The 18624-nt window shown below is 48.8% G+C and overlaps 1 protein-coding gene across 1 annotated transcript in view; it reads left to right on the top strand.

Moving 5' to 3' along the window:
- LOC119162682 (BBSome complex member BBS7) overlaps positions 1–18624 on the top strand; it is a 287576-nt gene that overhangs the window by 222794 nt on the left and 46158 nt on the right. The window lies entirely within an intron of this gene.

Here is an 18624-nt window from a genome sequence, read left to right as displayed (position 1 = left end):
TCAAGTGTTCGGCAGTTTCCTCTCCTTTCCACGCGCACTGCATACCGTGTCTACCCTTTCCTATTTAGACCGATATGTCTTGGTTCGCAACACTACCATCGTGGCCTCAAACAGTAGAGAACTACCCCGAGTATTATCATAGATGCTTTCCTTGGCAGTTTCCTGCTTAAAAGTTCGAGAGATCTGTAGTGTGGCCTTTTTATTCATGCCCATTCTCCACATATCTGTCTCAGCTTCCTTCACCTTCTTAACCGAAAATACTATTTGGTTTGACCCCCTGCTGTTTTCTAAGTATTTACCAGTCAATTTTCGGTTCGCTTCCTCCATTTTGTATCGACATTCTTCATGTACAAGTAGCTGAATACCTTCCAAGCACAATGCTCGTGGCCCATTTCTCTCAATCGCTTCTCAAATTTTATCTTGCTGCTAGTTTCCCTGCCCTCAAATCATGTCCATCCCATATCACCTAGTACTCCCTGATTAGGTTCATTCCCGTGAGCTCCTAAGGCAAGCCTATCTATTCTACATTGCCTAATTTCTAAGCTTGCTTGAACTTATGATCTCATGCACAAGACCGCATTGCCGAACGTCAGGCCAGGAACCATGACCCCTTTCCATATTCCTCTCACAACATCATACCCATTGTGATTCCACAGTGCCCTGTTTTTCATCACTTGCATTCTCTTACTTTTCGTCGTCTCGTATATTTCGTGTTCCCTGAGGTACTCGGTCCCACTGCTTATTCATACGTCCAGATATTTGTATAAATCTGTTACCTCTAGCGTGACCTCCTGTATTCTAAGCTCACTACCTTCATTATCGTTAAAAATTATGACTGCTGATGTTTCCTTACTGAATCTGAAATCTAACCTCTCTCCCTCATTACCGCAGATGTTCATGAATCTCTGCAAATCTTCCTTGTCGTCGGCAATGAGCACTATATCACGTGCGTACATCATTGCTGGTAGTGCCTTTTCAATGAGTTTTCCTTGTTTGACGAAAGAGAGGTTGAAGCCAAGTCCACTTTCCTCTAATTTGGCATCTAATCCTTGTAGGTACATAATGACAACGGCGACAGAGGACCCCCCTGCCTAAACCCCTCTTTTACATTTACGGGCTTGGATACCTGTTCTTCCCAGATTAAAACTACCTTGTTACCTTTATAGGTATCCTTTAAAAGATTAGTGCCTCTATCTTCCACAGCTAGTGTGTCTAGTATTCCCCACAATTTCTCTTGAACCACGCTATCATACGCTCCGTTGATATCCAAAAATGCTAGTGACAGCGGCCTGTGTTCCTTGTCTGCTATTTCAATGCACTGCGTCAGTGAGAACAGATTGTTTTCCAACCTCCTGTGTTTCCGAAACCCATTCTGCAGTTCTCCCAGCACCTCATCATCCTCTATCCATGCCTGCAGTATTTCCTTATAATCTGCATCACCAGAGTGTAGACCACTGAAAGTCACTGTTATAGGACGGTAGTTGTTTATGTCAGCTTTGTCCCCCTTTCTTTATAGATAATGCTCATCCTGCTGAGTTTCAATTCATCGGGGACTTCACTGTCGATTATTTTTTTGCTCATTGCCTCTCTGAAAGTCTGCTTAGACTTCGGACCCAACGTCTTTATCAGCATAATTGGAATGCCATCTGAGCCTGTTGATGTATAACTAGGAACCCCCTTCTCAGCCCTATCCCACTCTTGTTGTGAAAATGAAGCCACTTGATTTTTCCTTGTCTATAGTGGTGCATAAGGCACCTCTTTGTTGAAATTTTTCTGTCACCCTTGTTCTTATATATTCAATAGCTTCGTTCTCTTCTAGCCTAGCACCTTGACCTGTAGTTATATAAACATCTGCTCTGGGCTCCTCTCATTTCTTAGCGAGTTTCGATGGTTCCCAAATTTTGCAGCTGCCTTTCTATCTTTTTTATGTACTTCTGCCAGCCACTGAGCCCCTACCTTCTAAATTTTCCATTGGTCAGAAGGGACACTTTTCGTCTACAGCTTAAAAAGTTTTCCCATTTTTTTCAACATCATCTTTCGGTTCACTCCGATGCTTAGCATTTCTGTGTTCCCTAGAGGCTTCTTGAAGTTTTGCTTTGGCTCTCCTAACTTCCTCATCCCACCCACTCTTGAGTTTGTGTCCTCTTTTCTGGGGTGACTTGTCACGTGACTTAGCAAGCTGTATATTAAACGGTCTAATTAGATTCGTGTATGTTCACACTGTTTCATTATTGTGAGTGATTACTTTCTCAATACGTTTTGTGGCTATTTCAATTTAGCCTTTCTGAATAAAAATTTTCCTGTAGTTGATCATCTTGACTTCTTCCCACTTTCACTGCTCTTCCGAAAGTTAGCTTGATACGGTTGTGATCACTACCCAGACCTCTGGAGCCACATTCATTCATGTGAACTCCCCTAAGCCTATCATGCATCCTATGTGACATCAGTCCGTAATATATCGTCGAATGCAGCCTTTCTACATCCCATGTTATTTGCCCTTCACACTTCTCGTTACTGTTGCAAATGATCAAATCATGGCTTTCACGCATATTTATGTTCATTTTGCCTGTTGGGTCGTCGGTATACACTTTTATATCTTCTATGTGCGCGTTCATATCTCCTAGTATAATTATCTCGCATTCTCCCCTAATTCGTCCATGTCCGTTGATATACACTCTACCATTGCCTGGTTTTCCTTTCTAGCCTTTGCTGCCATCCACAAGTACACCATACCAAGGAGCGTCATTTGCCCTGACACTTTCCCTCTCAGCCATAAGTGTTCCTTGCACTCGTGCTTCACCCTTTGCCAGTCTGTACTTTTATGAATGAATGCCCATATACAACCCCCCTTTCTGCTTCCTTCTGTTCTATTACAATATTCCCTGCGTAGTCCGGATTGTTAGGAGGTTGTTCCATGTCCCTAAGATGTGTTTCTACAAAACCGTAAACCATCAGCTTCTCCTCCTTTAGCAGTTCTTCTATCTCTTCCTAGTTCAGCCTATTCCTGCTCCCCATGCATGTTAATATGCCCTATGACTGAATTCGCTTGGCTCTCGTGGCTACGTCTATTTCTGCCCCTGACTCTACCCATCTTAGACACTAGTGCCACTTTGCAATCATATCTGTTCATTCCACCGTCAAAGAGTCTGCCTGGTTGTTTTCCTCGTTACTAGCTATCCTGCACCCCGAAGGGCCCGCTTGCCCCCCAAGAAAGCTACATCGCGTCCTGCAAGTCGCCAACCCACCTCATGACCTAGCCGCCCATCGAAGTGAATTCTGTCTCGTTAAAAACCACCCACCTATGCACCTCTCTGTTTATTTCCACCATCTCAAAGACTTTCTCTCGACTCATCCGCCATGTATTTGGTTTGCGTTTACAACCACTCTTTGCAGGTGGCCGTCACGCACCGGTACCTCGGGTATCGTGCATATCACTACCTGTACCTGAGGAGAAGTGGCGCGCATGTCGTCGACCCCTTCCGCCAGTGTGGTTGCTAGTTCTGCCGTATCTTCATTTAAGTCATCGTTTAAACCACCTGAAATGATCACGAGCTTTCGTCTGTCGGCTGTAGTTTTGAGGTTTGCGCTCGCTTGCCTCGTGACTGCTTCCAGCTTGCGTCCTGGGAATGTCCCTATTGCAACCCTCTTGTCACATCTCACCCTCTCTTTGATTGCTTCTGCGCATCGATTTAAATTCGAGTCCCCGGCGATTATCACATGCTGTGGCTTTTTAGCTGGAGCGTTCTGCACCGGGGTCTTACTCGCACCTGTGACGCCGGCTGCTTTGTCCCCTCCCAGTCCCACCACTACTTCGCTGAAGCTGGGTCTCTCGGCAATTGAATCGGCTGAACTTGTTTTTTCCAAAGTTGCTCGTTCTTTTTTCTCCGCCGTTCTGGTTGCCGATGCTCTACCGTTCTCTCCAACGGCCGCTTTTTTGTTCACCTTCGCTAGTGCTTACTCGGCGGACTTCAGCCTTTCTCCCTTAGCCCTCGTTTTCTCTTGCTGTGTCGCCAACGCAGTCTTCATCTCGGTGATCCTCATCAGCAGTTCAGTTTGGGCAACCATCATTTTCTCCATTTTTCCTCGACCTCACGGCCTCCTCTCCATTCGAGTCTGCACTTGGATTCATTTGCAAACCAAACCCGCACCCTGAACACTTTACAGCCTTTTTAATCATGTCTTTTTCACACTGATTATTCTTATGACTTGTCTCACTCGATAACTACAAAACACAATCCCTGCCCTACGAAAAATGATCTACTACAAAAATTTGCGAGTTCAATGCACGTGCACCTCCCCCAAAGGGTGGCATGAGAAAAAACAAAGAAACAAACACACACACGCACAAACTAGTAAATACCTCATGGCTGACCCCCGAAAAAGCCGTACAATGTAATAAGTGCTACAAAGATTTAACTGTTGCTTATTAGGGGCAAAGCTCCTTAGGGCGTGGGCTGTGCGTCCCCTGTAGCCTGTATGTAGCCACCTCTAGTTTAGTTCTTGCAGTGTTCACTAGATGGCGGTATCGTCCCCTGTATGTAGCCACCTCTAGTTTAGTTCTTGCAGTGTTCACTAGATGGCGGTACTGTCTCCTGTATGTAGCCACCTCTCGTTTAGTTCTTGTAGTGTTTACTAGATGGTGGTACTTGTAGCTGATGATGAAAAGATGCAAGATGTTATAAACCAGAAAGCGGTACTTGTTGATGAAAGACGCGAGATATTATAAAATAGGAATGATGTCACATATGGCGCGTGTTATTGGTTGAAGGCAATCGTTCGATTTAGTGCGGCGACGTATGCTAGGGGGAGCGATGTAATAAAATCGAGTGGGCAAAATGTACAGAGGATTCATGGTTTACCAGGTTTACCTCCGGAGCTTCGCCCACTCATCATCACTCACTTCGTGGATATGGCGGAATTTTTTATTTATAAAGGCAAGATCAAAACATGAAAAACCACTTATCTGCGCAGTCGGTCGGGAGTGCTAAAAAAACACGTCCATCCTACGTGCCAGTCTGAACTGAACTCTAGTGTTGGCTGCGAGCGCTCCTTGTACGGGGAACTTTTCGTCCCCATAGGAAAGTGTGTGATGTCCCAGGCCCCTTTCTAGAAAAAGCGTTGGTCAGACTATGCGGCTGCTGTTGGACTTGCGGGACGCAGCCATGGTTCTTAGTCAAAAGTGCTGGGAGAACGTGACTGTCCGTTAGTCCCACCTGCCTCAGTGGGAGCAGCGTTCGCGTTCCAGCTTCTATTCAAGCATTGGTTCAGAATGGTCGTACCATATACTACACGTGGTAGCGGCAACCCGGCTCCTCCTTGTTCGTGGCGTTCATGTTGCTGTTGCTGCATATAGTCTCCAGGGACTTGATTGCTCTAGACGTCCGGTCATGCGTTCCAGATCTTTGATTCGCTTATTCACAGTCGCGAGTTTGGCAGTGACCGTGGCATACTGCACGTTTCTTTCCGTGTCAGCCGAGTCAGAAGCATCTCAAACAATCGCTCAGTGTTCGTCGATTAGTTCGCCATTTCTTCGATCGCGTCAATTTGTTAGGCTCCAGGTTTCAGCCATTTCGGTTCTTTTGTGCAATTCTCTGCATCTTCCGAAGGTGTAGCACCACTCGGGCTTTTGCGCTTGCATCCCACCGCCCGCACTTCATCTTCGCCGCTGCGGCACACGTCGGTCTCCTCTCCTCCTACTGCCGAAGTTACATCGCCTCACGCTGTAGGATCGTGAGGGGCCGAGGTGATGGAGGATTGAATCCCTTTGGAGTGTCGTCCGATGCGCTTTATAATTTAATTCAGTGTCTGTTGTAGCTCTTCGATTTGCCTACTAGATTTTTCATTCTGCTTTCTGGCCCTGGCCAGCTCTTCTCTAAGTTCCTTGATTTCTTTCTGCATATTTTTATCCTCAGTGCTAGGCTGGGGTCAGTGGCTGCTCTTGGATTGCCAAAGATAGGGGGCCCCTGTACAGTGTCTTCATCTCTGCCAGCGACAATGCCGAACCAGCTGATCTTGCACTGCCCTTTCTGTGCACCACCAGGTGCGGCCCACCCTCCGCCTTGTGGGAGGCAGTTTCGGTGCTGGCTGTGGCTTGTGCTCTGACTTCGACTAGTGCTATTACTAGGACTTAGGCTCCGTCCGTATCCGTATCCCCTTCTTATCGACGAGCGGGATATGGATATAGGTGTACCGCCCGAGTCGCTCGAAGGAGATCTCGAGCGACTCGGGTGTTTGCCTTCCACCATGCTATTCCTGAACTCTGATGGCGATGGGGACCACTCTTCTCTTTTCGCCTCTGCATCGCCCCAGCCACCTTATCTGCTTCTTTGTGGGCGGCACCTTGTACTTAGCTATGCACGTTCGGTCGGCTGTAGGGTGCGCTTCACTGCTGATTCACCACTTTGCCATTAAGTCGTGTTCACTGCTGTGCTTCTTCAATCCGCAGATCAGGCCCAGTTTGATGTCTGGTCTTGGGCACAAGCCAGGTCAGTGGCAGAGCCCACCACACTCTTTGCAGAAGTCTGTCTGCTTCCGGTACAGTAATACTCTTATCATTACATTATTGAAATAAGCCCACCTGGGAACGCGGTTGCCCTCGTAGAGCAGTATCACGTTAATCGTACTGTCGAGCATCTTGCAGTAAGTCAGAGAGCAGTTTCTTGTGTTCACCAGCGCGAAAATGAGCTGCGTGTAATTCAGAGGGATGTTTTAAATAGTCTTCTTTATCATTTGCTCAGTCGTCGAAACGTGCTTTTTATTGATCGTCAAAACCTTGCTTTTCGTAATTTTCATCACCGTTTTCTCCTCTGGTGTGCTGAGCACCGGCATCTTCTGCATGAGGTTGGGACAGGTTCTTATGACTAGAGTATAAAGTTGGGCATGTTTGTAAGACATAATTATTCGACGAAGCGCGTTTAGAATCATCGGACAAGGGAAGGTCTTTGTGAAAAAGAATTGTCGTTTTTGAGATCATAAGTTTTCAGCGCATGGCAATAGAGGGTTTTTCATCTGTTTGTCGGTTGTAATCGAATTTCGTGAGCATATATTTGTACGCTCCTCGAAATAAAATTTTGTTGGAAGTAAGCGCTCCCTTCTGTCCCTTCCTTGTCCTATGATTCTAAACACGCTTCGTCGATTAATTAGGTTCTTATGAATTTGTCATCGCCCACTCGTGCTCCGTTGCGTATTGCCTCATCGATAATTACACCGCACGTGCTCCTTGCATTCAGCCCGTTTTTTTTTCTGGCCTGACAAATTTCCGATATCATCTCTAGGCCGTCTGAGCATCTTGTTAGCTTGTAGAACCTTGCTTACGACGCTTCGGACACCTCTCCGTGTTGGGATGGGCGAGCGGGCGTGTTCATGTCCTCCCACCTAGTTATGGCTTGCGCGTCCACTACTTCTGAGCGCTACCTCGATATATACAAGGAGGATTTAAAAAGTTTCTGGAGTGGAAATGATTGCCCCGGAGTGAAGCCGTGCATATGGCAAGATTGTGACTGCGGCGGCCATCTTGTTAGGCGCATGATAAAGTATCCCCGTTCAGCGATTAAGACAGGGAAGTTTATTCCAAACTGGTAACAACATCTCAGGTGAGTACAACTGTCTGGTGTAACAAAATCACTTCAGTGGCGTGTAAAAACAAGAGAACATAGACAGAATGTAACACACAGCACTTCAATATTCTGACAGATTACGAATCACTTAAGAACAAAGCGAAAAACAAACGCAAAAAGCACAAAGTTGACACAGATTCACATGTTACGTGCGACAAGAAGCAATTTCTGAGTTAAAATGGCCCTAAAGGAAATTCAATGTTCCCAATCTGAACTCCTAAAAAACGTGTATACCACCTTCTGATAAAGGCTTCTTCACCCTGAGTTTCAATCTGTTCGATAAGGTACGAAACCATGATCATTCTAATCTTCTGTAACGCTGGGTTCGCTGGGGTCGTCGCCGTGCTTCGGCCATACAGCGGCGACGCCACAAGACGAACATTATGACGTACAGTACGAGCTGTTCAAATAAGCCCCTTCTGCGCTGTTGACCCGAAGGAATGGACACTCCGAATTGACGACGCGCGACGTGCTACACGCCTTTGGCCGCTACGAATTCAAACATCGTGTGGTGGATCGTTTCTCTTTTCCCGCAGTTGGGGCAGTGGTCATTGGGAACGACGCCCCACTTTAACAGTCTCTGACGAGGGAACAACGCGTCCCATCGCCGCAGCAAATCAAATTCTCTAACTATTTCCGGTACGTGGTTATTCCACCATTTCTTCTACTTGTTGGGCCTTCATCTGTGTTTTTTCTCATCAGTAATCGAGCGACTGATTAACATTTCGCCAATGCGTGCGGGTGCGAGCTTTGAAATGTATTCTTCGGCGGCGTCACCGTCAACCGAACGCTTGAGGCCCTCTGCTGCTTTATAAAAGGCATGCGGGTGTCCTGCTTGAGGTCCCCGGTAGCTTTCCGACGTGAATGCGGCTCCGAGAGTTCCGGTCCAATATAGCAATAAGCTACGATCAGGATAGTCATTGTCCTGAAACAACTTTTGAACTGTTTTAGCTGCAAGTGCCTTTGTGAATGTCGCACCATCTGGCAGACTGAGTCCTCCACAACTTTTTGGCAGCTTCAGGAACTTTTGTTGAACTTTCGGTGTCTTCCCGTCCCATAGAAAGGCTCCAATCAATGACGCAAGGCGGCTTGCAAAAAGTTTGGGTATTAGTGCAAATTAGTGCAATGTGCCCGATATAAAAAAGCATATGCGCATGCTTTGGTTTTCACCACCGTCACATAGGCGTCAAGTGACAAATTGAAGTCAGTGGCATACGCGAATACCTGCGTGGCCCTAGGGACGGCGTCGTCCCAATTTTTTCAGCCACCTCCTCGTCTTGAAAGTATACCCCGGGAACCTTTGCGGCATCCACGTTTGAATACCACCCGGCAAAGAGCTGTAGAAGCCACCGACACGCAGAGCTTTGCTTTTCTCCGCATTCAGGAAAGCAACTGATAAACTGGCATACTCTTCGAACAGCTCCAAGAAAGCGCAATAACTGGCTCGGTTTCGCACGAACACAGAGATGTCATCCACATAAGCGGTGATGCTAACGGACCCCAGACTTGTCATTGTAAAGCCCTGAATATCAGGACACTTTGACGCTTTTCTAAGGAGAGGATCTATGGAAAAAAGAAAGAGCGCCGGTGCGATTGGACATTTCTGGCGAACACCTCTTGCTACTGGAAAGCTTGTTCTCTCTACGCCATTGATGAGGAGTCTGCTGGTCATGTTGGTGTATAGAAGCTTTACGCAGCGGACGTACTGCTCAGGCAAACCAAACATTCAAAGTTCGCAGTATGGGTAGTCATGTTCGACCCTGTCGAAGGTCTTAGCTTGATCCAACGACATGAAAGCACCGTTAACGTTTTTGGCGTTGGCATAGTAGAACAAATCTCTTATCGGTGTAAGTGTTTGAAAAATTGACCTACCCGGCACTGCACACGTTTGCGTGGGTGGCACTATATCGGGCAGAAAAGGTTTTAGCCTCAAGCTAAGGATCGTGGCTACAAGTTTGTAGTCCGTGTGAAGGAGGTTAATCGGCCTCCACGACCGTGGATCATCAGGATCCATGCCCTCCATTGGCAGCAAGACCACACGGCCCTCACTGAAAGACCTCGGCTTTTGCCCATCAACAATGAACCCGTAAACCATTTCAGTAAGTGCGTCGCCTTGGTCGTCGAAGAAGGCTATATGAAACCCCGTCAGTATTCCGTCTCAACCTGGAGCCGTGGTAGTGTTCATTTTCCTTCAGGGCTTGCCAAACTTCATCTTCCGTCGCCTCAGTGCAGAGCATATCAAACGCCTCAGGACACAGCGTGGGCAAGCCTTCACAAAAGTCGGCGATTCTTTCATGCTGGTTGCTGTCTTTGGAGCGATGGTCTGCAAAGTAGAGCCCTAAGGACTTCCTCGATTGATTTGGTATCTGTGACGATGCTCCCACACTCTGTCCGTGCTGCACCGATAATACTGGGCTGGTGTTTCTTTAACCCTACTCGCTGTGCGTATGCCAAGTTACCTAGTTCATCCGTAGGCTGAGCGGTGTTTCTTTACTTCTACTCGCTGTGCGTATGCCAAGTTACCTAGCTCATCCGTAGGCAGGCGCCGTTCCTCTGCGCGTTTAAAAGCCCCGGACCTTGCCCTTAACAAAAGGTCGTATTTAGCCTTTTTGACTCAATGTACTCTTGCATTGCGCCGATTAGATAACCTGCGCTCTCAACAATTTGAATACACCTGAATGTTTCATTTATTTAAGGTGTAAGACGTGAATGGCGCATTTTCCCTGTCTCCTGCGCAATCACACGCCATCTGGCTTTCAAGAGATCCCATGTTGTTGGCGTAATTTGCGGCGTATCTTCCAAAGACACATAGATATTCATGCGCATTTCCCATACTGAAGCTTCATTTAAAATTGATGAATTCATTCGCCACAACTCGGAGCAATGTCTTCCCAGCTGGGCTTTCAAGGTGAACGGCCCTGGCTTGTGGTCGCTAAGCTTGCATTGCCCAGGTGCTAAAGAAATGACATGGCATGTCTCTAAACTTCCAACGAGCTGTTTAGGTATATAGACTCTGTCAATCCTGCTCTAAGGCGTACCCTGAACGCGCGTGGCTCCAAAGGTGTTCCCGTGAAGCGTTGTCCATGAATCGACCAGCTTCAACTCTCTACATATTTTCTGTAACGTCTTCGAAAGGAATGTGCTTCGTCCTTGACTAGAACCTAGGGCATCTCGAATTGAATCAAAAACACAATTGAAATCACCTAACAACAGGCACGGTGCAGAATTTAGCAGGAATGACCTGGCCCTTCTAAAAAGCCTTTCACAAGAGACCTATGCACTGGCACGTAAAGGTTGGTGAATTAGATTTTCTGGTCCTTTGTCTACAAGTTCACCGCAATAACAGGGCCTTCTGCATCAAAGAGGCGATGCGCACACCACCTGAACCTCGGATTGAGAAACACGACACCGGTGCCACGCGACTTCATCTGCGTTAGGGAGAAGAAGGCTTCAACCAAAAATCTAGTACGGAAGGCCATGACGTTGTGCCGCGTTCGAAAGTTGGTTGCTTGCAGAAAAAGCACGTCGACCCCGAGCGAGCGCGCAAGGTTTGTTTTACAAGATCCTTGAAACCGCGAACACTGAAAGTCATGAAAGATAGCCTTTCCATTTAAAATAAATTTAGGGGGAAACGAAACAATCGTTTTTTTTCTAACAACGATGAGTCAGGGGACACCACGGCCTCTCATGTGTCAAGCGGCAGTAGATTATGTCTACACTGGCGCTGCGATTTACTCACGTGTACAGATAGAACGGACCCAGTAAGCAACACCAATAATTATAGCATTAGTACACGCAGCATGCAACGTAACTCGCATGATGCAATTACTATAGCAGGGCTTAGCCGCCAGTGCATAGAACTCACAAATTGGCACATAAAGGTTCCATCGTGAATGACAGTAGCATATGGAATACTAAACAGTTTGCATGCATCACATACAACAAATGCATAGTGCTTGTACGGCTGGGAAGCAAGCATTTCAACGGTACAGGACGCAGGAAGCGGAAAGAATAAATGTGGGCAGCACAAATTAAAAAAAAAACATTGAGTCCTCACCCGCATCAGGTGATGGATCTCGGTTCGGCGAATCCACTCGGGGCTTTTTGGATGTTTCGGAGGTGGTGACGTCACTCCCACTGCTTGAGCGACCAGGCTTGGAGCGACGCTGAGAGTTTGTGGCTCTAGACAACTTGTCGGGAGAACACGTATTTTCAGTAGACAAAGATACCGATCGCGAGGCATGTGAAAATCTGTCACTCCTTAATTTTCGTGATGGCGAGCAACTTCTACAATGTCTGGATGTCTTGTCTAACACTTCTTGGGCCTGTACAGCGTGTGTGCGAGTTGATTTAGGTTTCTTGAAGACGTGGTCTTTACTTCTTTCGTGGGCGTCGTCTTCAGGCTACCTTCCAGGCCCACAGGAGGCCGTTCATGGAGCTCGCCACTTGCACTTGTTGTTTTGGAAGGTCGGAGCAATTTTCCCGATTGGCCAGCACCCCGAGATGCTTGGGACTCTTCCTCCAACGTTGATGAAATCGAGGATTGTTTGTTTTCTGTGGCCTTGAGTTTCTCTGATGAAGACGTAGCAGAAGCACTTGGCGTCTTCACAGCGTTGCTGGGCTCCTCTGGCGACGTTGTGGGAGATGACAACGCTGCGGTGTCCCCAGTCAGCGCAGAAACGTCATTGTCACTCGTTGTGCATGGCGACGCGGAATCAACGCCGCTGATGTCTTCTGTCTTGGCGTCATCAAATTATGTGTTGATTGCGCTGTCTTCATCCCAATAATCTGGAATCTTCTGTTGCCACGGCTTGGTTTTGCGTTGCGAAACTTCCATGTGCCTGGATGTTCCAATTTGGGTCGTTCTCTTCGAAGCAGGCTCTCCAAGTTCTGGGAATTCTTTCAGTGACTGTGAGGTCCTCTGCGCTGCGTCTGCGTATGACTTGGGACGGAAGCAATCTTTTGTCGCATGGTCCTCATTACAGCGCTTACACTTGGACACACAATCATCAGATCTATGGCCGAAGGTGCCACATTATTGACAGAAGGGTGTTGTGCAAGTAGCCGCAATATGACCTTCTCTGCTGCAGCGTGCGCACACTCTGCGCATACCGCGATACTCAATAGGAAGTTAGGGGCGGGCTTGGCCATCTCGATTCGGACGATGCGGGTACCAGTGTACGTTGATTGATGCCTTTGCAGATAAGAAATGTGATGCCCTTCACTTTTCCGTATGACTGAAGAGCTGAAATAACTGCGTCATCTGACACGCATGGCGGGAGGCGGAACACACTGACTTGTACGCTTGGCGCCCCCACTGCTTCAACTTGTACCTTGTGACCTTTTAACTTGAAACCTTGAATCACCATCGGCTTGGTTGCTTGTGCAGCCGACCGAGCCGCAACTAGGAACTTCGAAGCTCCGAGGTGTTGCAGGAACAGCACCCCTTCATTCCCCATGACGTCTTCGAGGCCATCTATGATCTCGTCGACGGACGACGTCCCCTCCGAGATGGTGAAGTTGAAGCATTGCTCCTTGAGGGAGAGCACCGTAGGCCTTGGCGCCACCCTCGCTGGTCCCGGCAGGGGCCGATGACGATGGGATGAGGCCTAAAAATAGCTGGCTGGCAAAGTCGCGAGTGGACACCTGGCAGGAACGCCGCCGGAACGCTGACCGCGTTGACGACTCGAACGCCGAAAGGAGCACAATAAAACGACGGAGCGTTTCCCTCGCACGCCCAACGAGTATAATGTGGAAACTTTTTCGAGTCACGCAGCGCTGCAAGTGCGTCTTAGTGTTACTATAGTTTTCCTTAGTGCGCCTCTCATTGGAGGCAAAGTTCTTTGGAGATTCAGTCACCTACACTCGTTTCTGTTTGTTATTTTGTCGGGAACCCCTATCTTTTTATCTAACATCTATTGTTTAAATAACGTAGCATTTGCATTAACACATCAAAGCCACTTGATCTTCAAGTGAGCACTACCAGAAACGAGCATGTTTCCTCCTTCTTGGCAGTGGCGAAAGCTGGCTTCATTTTTGCTGGCAAAGTGTTGCGGGAGCTTCGACTCCAGCACTTTTTTTAATCCTCCTTGCGATACACCCGTGCAACGCTATCAAAGTCTTCGTCGTCACACGCGGAAGCGCTTCTTGCTTCTTTGGTATTGTTGTTCGGGGCATCTTGCCTAGTCTACTTCCATCTCGGTGGCTCTTGCAGCCCTTGAGACCGACGCTGGATGCGTCCGGCCTGACAGCAGTTAGGTTTAGCTACTCACTTGTAGCTCGTGTTGTTTTGTGCCTCAAAACTCGAATAAATTTAACGCTCGCATGAGCAACTGGTATCCTTGGGTTTCGACGGCTTGCTCTGTAGAAAGATGTACCACTTTCAGGTGTTGAGTTCGAAATGAACGTGCGGAAACATTCATAAATGGGTGGGACTGATGTGAATTGCGTCGGCGCCCACTGACGACCGTGGCGCCTTGCCGCCGCCACGCGTTGCATTAAAGAAAATGAACTACACTGTAGCGATTATATGGCCCGGATGGCTCAAGGGAAGAGCGCGAACAGAAGCGGTCTCTGTCCTGTGGTTCGTGTTGTTTCTCCTTTCAATCCTTATGCTTCGAAACGCCTCACCGTCATTCTACCAGCACTGCATCTGCGTGTCCTGATGTGTCTACGTCTGGCCACTTGCGAGTCGCACGTTCATTTGTCCGCATTTATCCACTCCAGGAAAACCGCTTGTTTACTTGTGACGATTTTCCGATCTCTCAAAATGTGGTCAGTGCTTTTCAGTTTTTCTGCTGGGATATCTGCAAGAAGAACTTGAACCATTGAAGTACTTTTCGCTTGCCTAGTTATAACACAACTATTTCCATGTCACATGGTTAGTCAGACACTGGCCAGTAGTTGGCGCAGGCAAAATGTACAGGTTTTCAGAAAACAAACGCACGGTGTTTTGTTATAGCTATTATTCAAAGCGTAGCCTTTCTCAAGAGCTCCTGCTGCCATCATGATAGAATACCGCGCAGCACAAGCCTCCGGGTCCTCACTTGCAAGACTTTTTATGGAACATGAGCGCTAGCGTCATTGCCACGTTGTCATTCGTGCATACCTTATCTAGACGCTCAGTGCACTACATAATTTTTGTACTCATTTTACACATTTTGCAGTGATAGGTTTTAGGAGCACGTACAGTCAATGGTATGCCATATAAATGACATTCAATGCATCGCAGCCAGGGTAGGGATCGGTGCTCTGTGAGGCCTTCAGTTACCTTTTCACCACCCCTTCTTATCGAACCACTTGATAAATAAATGTTGCATGTTTTCGATTATGAATAAACCTTTACTTAACAAACTTCATTTACTACGCTTGACAACATATTCTGGCTCTCTTCGGCTTAGCACACTATAAAACACCACTTACCATTGTTAGAGTACGAATCGATGACGTAATCTTTCTGACCAATCGTAGCCGAAAAAACGAAGAGTGGAGGGGGGAGTGAACTGACAACAGGACTAGCTGCTGCTGAAAAACATTTATTTACAGATGTTATTTACAGGGAGGGTGGGAACGGTCCTTAAGGGGCCGCCCCGTACAAACACTAGGTGGGCTCCCTCTTACGGGAGCCCATTGGCGTTGGCCGCGGCCCGGGCACGCTCGACCAGGGCCCGTTGGGCCGTCAGGTCAGAGCAGCCGAGCAGGGCTGCCTCCCAGTCCTCCCGCGAAGGGTTGGGTAGTGGGGTAAGATTTGGGGTTTTTTGGCATGCCCACACCATGTGGAAAATGTCAGAGGAACTTTCCTCACAATGTGGGCACTTCCCCGTGCAAGCGGGGTCAAAGTGTTTTATGATTGCCGGGCACAATAGAGTTTTAGTATAAAGGCGAAGGAGGATTCGCTCCTCCGCCTTCGTGAGGCCCTTACAGGGTTTAGGATAGACGTTATGGCCGGATTGATAAAATTGTGTGATCTCCTTAAAGGTGTAGGCAGGATTGGGTTCGAGTTCCGGATCGGTAGGGGACGAGGATGGTGCCCGGAGAGTGAGCGCGCGGGCAGCGGCATCGGCCGTCTCATTACCATCGAGGCCCGTGTGAGCCGGAGCCCATATGATCGTTCGGTGCGCGGGGGCACCTAGGTAGCTGCTGTTCTGCAGTATTTTATAAGCACGGTACGGAATGTATCCCTGTTCAATATTGCGACAGGCACCCCTTGAGTCGGTGATTATGACCCTCGAGTCCTGATCTGCGGCGGCTAGTGCGATGGCGATCTCCTCCGCGTGCGTAATGTTATGTGCACGGAATGTGAGTCCGTTTACAACGGTGTTTTCGTGGACGACCGCAGCAGTATACCAACCACCGTGGTGCGGGCCGGAGGCGTCCACGTAGAATACCCCGAATTTGTGACCGTAGTGTCGAGCCAAGGCTTCCGCCCGCGCGAGGCGTCGGCCAGTGTAGTCGTCTCGGGTCATGTTAGCCGGAAGAGGGCGCACGTGCAAGGAGTATCGCCAAACTTCTGGAATCCGTACGCGCTCTTCCGTGTGTATTGAGTGATTGATGTGTAGCCGGGCAAGGAGGCGGCGACCCGACGGTGTTTTAGAGAGTCTAGTATATTGGTTTGTCAAGTGCGCCTCTCTCAGCTCCTTGAAGGTGTTCACCATTCCCAAGCCCAAAAGGCGCTGGTTAGAGGTGCTGACAGGAAGGTCGAGGGCGCGCTTGTAGATTTTGCGGAGAATGACTTCGAGTGCATTCTCGTCGGATTTGCGTAGGTGGAGGTATGGAGCCGAGTACAGGACTCGGCTGGTTACGAATGCATGCGCCAGCCGCAAGGCATCTTTGCATCGTAACCCCCCGCGCTTGTTGGAAACCCGGCGGACCATCCGGCCCACCTGGTCCCCCACCTTACGCAATTTGGCCAATGTTGTGTCTGCTCTGCGATTTTTGTGTATAAAAAGCCCCAGTACTCTAATCTCATCGCGTTCGGGTATTGGTCCGCTGTGAAGGGAGAGGTCGATCTTTGCGGTGCACTTTGGTGAGGGGCGTATGTGCACGAATTCCGATTTGGACGGGGAGCACTGAAGGCCGCAGCGACGGGCATAGTCATCCACGATGTCCGCCGCTTGCTGCAGGCTTGCCTCCATGTCTCCTGCCGAGCCGTGTGACGCCCATATGGTGATGTCGTCGGCGTACAGCGCATGCTGTATGCCTTCGACTTTCGCCAGCTGAGCGGGGAGTCTCATCATTGCCACATTGAATAGGAGGGGCGAGAGGACCGCTCCCTGCGGAGTCCCTCTCGTGCCTAATCGGTAAGGGCCGTGTTCAATGTCCTGAATCCGAATGTATGATTGTCGGTCAGTGAGGAATTGTTTAATATAGTTGAAAGTGTTTTGGCCGCAATCCACCTGTGAGAGATGTGCTAGAATAATTTCGTGGGTCACGTTATCAAAGGCCCCCTTCAAATCCAAAGCGAGCACAACTTTGTCATTCAGGGGATACTCGACTGGATAGAGGATCTCATGGTCGAGCTGAAGCAAGACATCTTGCGCGGACCGGTGTGGGCGGAACCCGAACATGGTGTCTGCAAATGCATTTTTGCTCTCCAGGAACGCGGACAACCTGTCGCGCACCATCGTCTCCATTAATTTTCCCACACAAGAAGTAAGGGAGATGGGGCGGAGGTTGTCCGTGTTAATGGCTTTGCCCGCTTTGGGTATGAAGGTGACCAGGGCGGTCTTCCACTCAATTGGTAGGCTTGTTTTCCCGATCCAAATGGAATTGATGTAGGCAAGGAGCATGGTGTAGGCCGAGTCAGGAAGATTGGCAAGTAATTTCACGGTAATTTTATCCCTTCCCGGCGCCGTTCCTCGCCTCATTTTTGCTAGGGCTGCCTTCAGGTCGTGTAACTGGAACAGTTGATCCAGCTCCGCGTTCTCGGTACCTGCATACGAGTACGCCGGCCCTTGGGAGTCCTGCTGAGTGCATAGATATTGGTCTCGGAGTTTACATGCCAATTTGGCTGTGTCTCCGTCGAAGCTGTGAAATGCTCGTTGCAGATGCTTTTGTGTGTCTGTTCGAGTTTGGGTCGGATCAATCAAGGCGCGGAAGAGGCGCCAGGTACTCCGGCTGGACATTTGTCGAGCGGCCGTGTTGCAACGGTCCACCCAGTTAGAGTCAGCGAGCTGGGCCGCGTACTCTGCTGCTCGCTGGGTGAGCTCAGCGATGCGAATTTTGAGCTTTCGGTTGTGTTTTTGCCGGCGCCATCGGCGGACGAGGCTGCGCCGGGCCTCCCAGAGGTGAAGGAGATGGTTATCCACCGCCGGAGTCGCCTCGGAGAGTTTAATTTGTGTTTCTGTGGAGCGTAATGAGGAAACCAGTTGCTGGGACCAAGCATGGTATCCTTGCTCCTCAATGGGTGTCGAATTGGCGTATATTTGCCGAAACTTCGTGTAATCGGGTAATTTTGCCTCTCCGTAGGGTCTTGCCAAAGGGTGGGTGCGAATGGTGGTGTTGAGTATGCAGTGGTCGCTGCCGAGGGTCTCTTCAGTGTTGACCCAATCCGCATACTGAATGTTTTTTGTGAGGGTAAGGTCCGGACATGTGTCCCGGGTCACGGAGTTACCCACGCGAGTTGGGTAGGCAGGGTCGGTGTGAAGAGTTAGGCCCAGCGTGGACATAAGTTCCGCCAATTTACGTCCACGTTTCTCTTCACGTGCATACCCCCAGAGTGTGCTGGGGGCATTGAAATCACCCACAATCACCAGAGGGTCCCTGCCCGCAGCCTTTAAAGCGCGGCTAAAAAGGTCTGCGAATGTAATGTTGCTTAGTTTCGGTGAGCAATAAATGTTTAGCACGTGCAGTGGCGGGTCCTGTTTACGCAGCGGAAGGAGTGTCACCATCACGTACGAGAAAGCTGGCTTAAGGTCGAGATCAACTAGGTTGGCCGTATAATTTTTGTGGACGCAGATGCAAGATAAAGGGTCCTGCTGAAACGTAGTATAGTTTGTGAGTGTGGCAG

Source organism: Rhipicephalus microplus, chromosome 2 (genome assembly GCF_043290135.1).
Source record: "Rhipicephalus microplus isolate Deutch F79 chromosome 2, USDA_Rmic, whole genome shotgun sequence".
NCBI lineage: Eukaryota > Metazoa > Arthropoda > Arachnida > Ixodida > Ixodidae > Rhipicephalus > Rhipicephalus microplus.
This window is presented reverse-complemented; position numbering and strand designations above follow the sequence as displayed.